The sequence below is a fragment of the Lepus europaeus genome, unplaced genomic scaffold (genome assembly GCF_033115175.1).
Source record: "Lepus europaeus isolate LE1 unplaced genomic scaffold, mLepTim1.pri SCAFFOLD_106, whole genome shotgun sequence".
Lineage (NCBI taxonomy): Eukaryota > Metazoa > Chordata > Mammalia > Lagomorpha > Leporidae > Lepus > Lepus europaeus.
The window spans coordinates 786,116-794,203 of NW_026909024.1; the positions used below are offsets into that span (position 1 = coordinate 786,116).

Consider the following 8,088-nt stretch of genomic DNA (forward strand, 5'->3'; position numbering starts at 1 on the left):
AAACCATGATAATCTTTAGGCATATATCATTAATTTATCATAGTTTGGTTTACTTAAATTATCAGAAGTACAATGTTGTAATGATGCTTTAGAAATACTTGTTAGCTTTCCATGTATCAGGTTATAATTAAAATGACATGTTATTAAGAAGCCACTCTGAGGAGTCCAATTTACTTAATGTCATGGACAGGTACAAATTTGTGGGGTCTGCAATTTTCTCAAAGATTCTCATTATGCTTGAAGTATTCATTGAAAAGATGTTGATTGGCTTGAATTTGCAACATTGTCTTACTAAAAATGAAATTTCATATCCATATTTGGTAGAACTGGAAACCTAGAGCTGTAGCTTGCTAATAAGATAGATTAATACAAAATGAAGTAGCCACAGTATAACACTGACTGCTCAAACACAGTAGGTTCATGGTGAACTTTTATGTCTTGTTAAGATGTCTAGTCCCATGTTAATATTTTATTCATGGGGCTGGCACTGTGGTGTAATGGGTTAAGCTACTGCCTGTAGTGCTGGCATCCCATTATGAGTGTCAGTTCCAGACCCGGCTGCTCCACTTCCAAGCCAGCTCTCTGCTATGGCCTGGGAAAGCAGTAGAAGATAACCCAAGTCCTTGGGCCCCTGCACCTGCTTGGGAGACCCAGAAGAAGCTCCTGGCTTCAGATGGGTGCAGCTCCAGCCACAGCAGCCAACTGGGTAGTGAACCATTGGATGGAAGACCTCTCTCTCTCTGCCTCTCCTTCTCTCTCTGTGTAACTCTGACTTTCAAATAAATAAATAAATCTTTAAAAAAGTTTATTTATGACACAGTTTAGAATAGTTTTTGTTAACCCCAGTACTTGGGGGAATGCTCCCCAACCCTGGCTGGATTAAACAGCATTTTCAGGGTGATTGAGATTTTAGCTGAAACACAGAGCCTTCACTGCTTTTATTCTGGCTTCTGTACAGATTTGGAATATACAAAAATCTCACCTTAGAAGTTGAGCAGATCATTGATGGCAGAAATAATTTGAAGTGGGAAAGAATGTTCTCACATAATTACTCTGAAGTTTAATGAGCATTGCTGACTAATTATCTTAGTGCCATTAGAAGTAAGTTGTTTCAAAGTAAGTTTTGTTTGTGTGAGTGTGCATTGTGTAAACTAAATTGTGATGTTTATAGCACTTAGAGTGTGTATTTGTATCAAAATGTACCTACCTATTTATGAGGGAGGCTTGCTTTTCACACTTCAGTTTTATTTAATGTGTGGCAAGCTGAGAGACAACACTCCCATTTTAGGTGAGGTTGTGTTGTGAAGTTTAAAATATTTCAGGAAAAGGATCCGTTCTAAGCAAGAGTCATCTCTCAGCTTTAGTTATCAATGTAGCTGGCTAAAAATGAGGAAATAAAATCCTTAACCATTTATAATTTCTGTAATTTCTCTGAAAGATTTCTTTGCGGAACTAAAAGTGACTTGACATATCCAAGCTCATTTCAGAGTAAGAAGCTAACATCTTTTTAAAATCTCAGATTGTTTACTTGTAGATCTAGGTAATATTGTGGGGAAAAAATTTCTTTCAGAGGAGTACTCTTTCCAATTTTGTTTTGGAAACCTAGGTTTTGCCTGTGAAGAACAAGACAATGGTTTTTAGATACTGCTTGTGGATTGTGTTTGAGGGATTGATTCTAGGACTGTTATTTATTGGATAGTATTTCTAGCTTTCATTTATTTACTATTTGCAGTTAATGTTCATGTTTTGCTATACAATCATGTTATGCACATTTCTTCAACTTTTTAAGATTTTTTTGGATGTATAAACAACAAAGTCAATTTTTTATTAAACTGTTACACACTATTAACACCTGTATTTCAAGTTTGCAAGCAGCCATGCAAAAGTATACATGAATAATTCACAATCTATGAAAATTATGAAAACATCCTTGCTACTAATACATTCCTAAATACAAAAGTGACTACCATATTTGTATGAAGAAGAAGACCTAAATGAGGATTTCAGTGAGTGTGATCCCAGTGGAAAGAACGGGGCCATCAAGGTAGGAGGTACCTTTCTCTGAAGGGAGGAGAGAACTTCCACTTTGACTATGACTCTGTCATAATCAAATGAGAAGCTCATTTTCAAAACAGATAAAATTCAATCTTTAGGTGTGGGTGGCATCAATGTCAGGCTGTTTTTTTTTTTCAATTTCTTAGTCCTTTGGGATCATTAAGCATGCAAAAACATTGCACAGGAGAGTCCACAAAGGAACTAAGGTTGTTAGGACATCCCATTAAGCCATAGCTAGAAATGCCTCTGGATCATTCATATCAGATGCAGAAACACTTGACTTGGTCCTGCTGGACTAAGTCATCCATCATGACATCCATCATGTCCACATCTACCTCTGCCCTCTTCTGCCACCATGTCCTAGGTGGCCTAGGTCTCCAAAGTTGATCTCTAGCTAAGATGTTATATCATTTGCTGGTTTCCAGAAATGATAGGCCAAAATAGAATCTTCAGCATGAGCCTCTTCACACCTTGTTTATGAAAAACAAATCCTTTCATTGCCAGTCAGCACCTTGATTTGATTTTCAAATATTAAATTCTAGTTTTGTCCTGTCTTTATGAATTGTCTTCCACTCATCTAAAGTAATCTCATTTGTACTCTCTTCTTTTACCTTTTCCATTCACATTTCCCTATTTTCCATGTTGGCCACTGGATGTTCTTCACCTTCAAGTGTTTCCTCAGTCACACTTGATGAATCAGTCAGTTAATTCATCTTTGAAAATTTCCCATTTGTGAGACCCACAACCTCCACATTTGTCTACCTGCTTTAGACCACTGTAATGTGATACAGATCTATTGCTTTTACTGTGTCTATCAAATTCACATTTGCCATGAGAACCAAATCCATCTCCTAGGCCCATTCCACATCCATGGCCTCCTGACCTCTTCTAAGACCACCACTACCTCAGGTCAGTCAATTATAAATGTATCAACAGAAAACTCACCTCTCATCTGCTAATATCCTTGCCCCTCTGAAGCAGACCTGAGGCAGCCTTGGGCCAACAGTTCTGCCTCAACTTCCACTGGTAGACCTGGTGTTGGGAAACACTCTTTGCCAGAGAATGACATTTTAGTTTTATGTTCCCAATTAAAACTTTCCCCTATTTTTATAAATTGTTGATTTCTTGCATACTTTACAAAATGACTATAACTTTGCTAAACAAAGTACCATTTTTTTTTGTCCTGTGCAATGTTGAGATAGTGTGATGACACTGACAAACCCTTATCCCTTATGATGATGTTGGTTCCCTTTTCTTTTCTTTTTTTTTTTTTTTTGTATTTTTTGTATGACTTTTTGTCCTCTTTCCAGTTGTTAGGTTAGGTTTTATGATCTGAGAAAAAAGAATTACTGGAGTCTGAGAATAGAGGAAAGGGGATTTTTCTTGGGCCTTTTAGGATAATTTCCCCTCAGGTAATTTAGAAAAATATCTAAATTGCATTCAAACTTCGAACTACTTCAAGAAGAGGAATCTAATGCAACCAAGTCTGCAATGCTCGCAAAACATTACAGAAGCGGATATTCTGTGAATAAGTCAGAGATGATTAAAATATTCAAGGGGTCATTAAGTTGATGCTGGCTTCTATTTGTGGTGTGTTTGTGTTTTTGCATAGTATTTGCTTTCATTAGGAGAGGATGTAGCAGGAATAGTAAGATGCTGGATTTGACAATCTGTGCAGAAATGAATCAATGGAAATAACAGGGCAGATCCTGTTCTTGCAGGGCAAGGATAGTAGCAGGGATAAAAGCTTACCCTAATGGCCCTTTAGTTTGTTTTCTTTGCTTGTGTTTGTGTTTCATTTTTTTGGAGCAGTTTCCATTAATAAAGGTTTTGGTTTGTGGACTTAATTACAAGGGGGTATGGCTTTGGAATGTAGACTGGGTCCCAGGGTGACCCTCAGCCTCAGAGCTCCCCCAAACAGCTGTGGAGCCTCTGTGCTAGGAGAGACATCTTCCCTCTCTTGTTGAATGACATTTTCCTTTCCAAGATGCATATAATCTCCTAGTGGATTACGTCCTTCCTCCCAAAACGTGCCTTCTGAGCAGTTGGTGCTTTAGTGGGTTTGAGTCTTGGCTGTTTTGTTCTCCCTGGCCTTTAAACACTCCTTGATGTTCCCCACCTGTCTTTGCTGCAATTTCCCCTGCCACCCAGGGTGTAGGACTTTCAACAAGAACTCTTTCCTTGTTCTTGACTTGTTCACCCTGGAAGGTTAAGAATTTGAATCAGTCCCTATGGGTCAATCCTTTAAGACCTATTAGAGTTAGGTATTAGTCCTTTGACTAGGCAGAAACCATGTATCATTTATCATTGACACGTGGTACTCATTACTCATTTTTCTGTTGTGGGTAGTGTTTAGCCCCTGGCACTGATTCTCAGCCTGAAGCCAGTGAATCCCTTCAGTTATAGTTAAACAAAGTTTTTATAAGTCATTTTTGCTCACACTATAAGAAGGTTTACCCAGTCATCTCAAGCTAATTAGAAGCTCTGATTGGCAGCTTTAAATTTCTTGATTAAAAACTTAATAGTATTAGTCTTTTAATAATAAAGGTGCTGTTAATGAAAAGAATGAGAACGATGCTACTTGGTGCTTAAAGAAAATATTTTGATTTAATGTATGTACCAGCTATTGACATTTCTTTATTGTATTGAAAAGTTTTCTTTTAAATAAATAGCAGTTTTTCAGTGTTTGAAAGAAAAGAAAACCTGCTTCTTCACCCTTTTCTTCAAGCGGTTTTGCAAATATTCATTCAAGAAGTGGTCACCTTTTGGTCCTCTCTCAATTATTTTTCCTTCACCCTGAAGCTGTTGATCAGTCTTTTTCCAACATGTCTTATTCTTTCTTTCTTGAACGCCACAGGTGGCTGCACCTTATCTTTCTTGTCAACCAGGCCAATCTGGCAGTGAGTTTATTGGTCTTTCTGGGACTCTTTCTATGGCTGTTTGCCTGCTGCTTTGGAGTTGGTCTGGGCCTCTGCCTGAGCTGCGTTATCTGCCCCGGGGACTCCAACACTCCCCACCCCCAGCCCCGCCTCGGCCGGCTTCTTTTTCTCTTGGTCTCTGCTCCTTTAGCATCTGGAATGGATCAGATTCGATGTCAAATAACTGATTGAATTGGTTGGTAACCATGCAGAGAAGCCTTCCTGTGGGTGCCCAGCCCTGATTGTGGCTCAGCGGTGCTTTTCTCCACAGACTGCTATGGGTCGCCTTGAGTTAAGAGCTCCTGCTTCAGTTCTTCCCACAAGATGATTCAGCTCAGGGGGAAGGAGTCTACTTAACACTGTAGTTTTAGGGGCCGGCGCTGTGGCACAGTGGGGTAACACCCTGGCCTGAAGCACTGGCATCCCACATGGGTGCTGCTTTGAGACCCAGCTGCTCCACTTCCAATCCAGCTCTCTGCTATGGCCTGGGAAAGCAGTAGAAGATGGCCCAAAATGCTTGGGCCCCTGCACCCATGTGGGAGACCTGGAGGAAGCTCCTGGCTTCAAATCAGCGCAGCTCCAGCCAGTGCAGCCAACTGGAGAGTGAACCATCAGATGGAAGACCTCTCTGTCTCTCTGTCTCTCTCTCTCTCTACTTCTTAAAACTGTAGTTTTAAAAATAAAACTACTAGCAGTAGTTTTTCAGTTCTAGAAAAAGTAAAAGTTGTGGGGTTAAAAGTTGTATTTTCTTTCTTATGGGATCTTCTAATATTGTATTTTTATATGTCCTTTTTTAAAAAAATATTGTTTACAACCTTTAAAACATCAATGTTGGGATCAAAAGAAGACCCAGCCTATTTTCTACTTGCTGTAAGTTAAGCAAACATGTTTTAATAAAAACAAAATGAAGGAAAGAAAATTGAAGCAGTCAGAACATGAACCAGTGCCCATATGGTGAGCCTGTTCAGTTGGACTGGGCATCTGTGGGCCTCTCGGGCTTTAGCAGAATGTCTTTAGCATGCAGGCTGTAGGCTGTGACAGTGTGGTTTGCTCTGAGACTTGCTCATACCTCTCCCCATTGTAGCATCCTGTGCTACAGCCTGTGGTTTGGACCACGTCTTCAAGCTAGTTACAATTTTTCACTCAGAACTAGCAGAGAGAGGGCTGAGGCCACCAAAAGAGGAAGTTAGCATTTAGAAATTCCCATTCAGGCTGTCACCAACGAAAATACCACTATTATTATGGGCCCCAAGCCAATGAGCATACAGTATGTGAAACCCCCATCCAATGGGAAAGCCTGTAAGATGTCCCAATAAGAAAATAGTAAATCCTTAAAAACCCAGTGCACTTTTGGAAAACCAGTGTCCCACTCTGGCACTCCATCTCACCTCTCAGATGAGCTGCTTCACTTTCACTTGCAAAACAAAGAAGCAATAAAGTTTCTATTCACTTGCCATTGTTTCCAGGCTTTTTCTCTTTACTGGGCTAAGGAAAGGAAACCACTGAATTCAATCCAGTAACTACTCTCCCCTCTGTGACTGGGAACATACTAGATGCTGGCTTTATGGGTAGCATCTTGGCCTGCTATGCCACAATATGGCCCCTAAATAAACCTTTACAAAGAAAGTCATAAAATCTAGAAGACACAAAAGAAATAAAATAAAATCTGAGTCACATAAATCAAAACTTTCTTCAAGGCAAAAACACCATAAACTAAACATTAAGAATCTATGGCGGCCGGCGCCGTGGTTTAACAGGCTAATCCTCTGCCTTGCAGCACCGGCACACTGGGTTCTAGTCCTGGTTGGGGTGCCGGATTCTATCCCAGCTGCCCCTCTTCCAGGCCAGCTCTCTGCTATGGCCCAGGAAGGCAGTGGAGGATGGCCCAAGTGCTTGGGCCCTGCACCCGCAGGGGAGACCAAGAGAAGCACCTGGCTCCTGGCTTCGGATCAGTGAGATGCGCTGGCTGCAGTGGCCATTGGAGGGTGAACCAATGGCAAAAAGGAAGACCTTTCTCTCTGTCTCTCTCTCTCACTCTGCCTGTCAAAAAGAAAAAAAAAAAAGAATCTATGGTAGATTAGAAATTCCTGTGAAAAACGTAAGTTTGCATTTTCAAGTCTATCAAGAATATCTTCATATCGGGGAAAGTGAAATAAAAGTAATTCTCAAATGTTTGACCCAGCTGCAGCCACTGCAAACATTTGAGGAATGAACCGGTTTATGGGAGCACTCTCTCTCTGTTTCTCAAAAACAGTTTTGAAAATCACACACACACAAATTGTATGAATTAAGCTTTTTTTTTTAACTTTGATGATTATTTCTGAGATATCAATTGCAAGGAGTTCCCATCTGTCACTCATACATCAATGCTGAGTTCCAACCAAGTGCTTGAAATATGCTATATCTTGGCATGAAAAAGGCAAAGTTCTCAAGACACTCTAAGTCCACTATGCAGAGAGAAACCATGATAATAAAAGGGGTCTTCAGAACATTGGTGGGAAATGCATACTACAAAAACAGTGCATAAATTTTGATATTTTTGCCTTAAAATAAACTCATATTAACTTATTATAACATATCTGAACAGGATGTAGTTTGAAGTGCTAGGATATATAAGGCAACAATTTCAAAAGAGCTCATAATGCAACATAAGTTCTGAAAACACAGAGAAAACTCCACATTGATGGTGCAACTCAAGTGGAAGAATGGTTAAACAACTGGTGCCATATGGAAAATGTATGGCAACAGCAATTGAAGAGAATCAGTGGTGTATGAATAGATAACTCTTTTGAAAAATTAACTTGAAGGACAGGCAACAAATTTCATGTTTTTCATATATATAGTTTTTTTTTTTTTTGACAGGCAGATTGGACAGTGAGAGAAGAGACTGAGAGAAAGGTCTTCCTTTGCTGTTGATTCACCCTCCAATGGCCACCACGGTAGGCGCGCTGTGGCTGGCGCACCATGCTAATCCAATGGCAGGAGCCAGGTGTTTATCCTGGTCTCCCATGGGGTGCAGGGCCCAAGCACTTGGGCCATCCTCCACTGCACTCCCTGGCCACAGCAGAGAGCTGGCCTGGAAGAGGGGCAACCGGGAAAGAATCTGGCGCCCCGA

At 40.3% G+C, this 8,088-nt stretch overlaps 1 pseudogene; it reads right to left on the minus strand.

The window, feature by feature from the left end:
- Positions 1–2,278: 2,278 nt before the first annotated feature.
- Positions 2,279–5,211, minus strand: LOC133754465 (SERPINE1 mRNA-binding protein 1-like; annotated as a pseudogene).
- Positions 5,212–8,088: the final 2,877 nt, after the last annotated feature.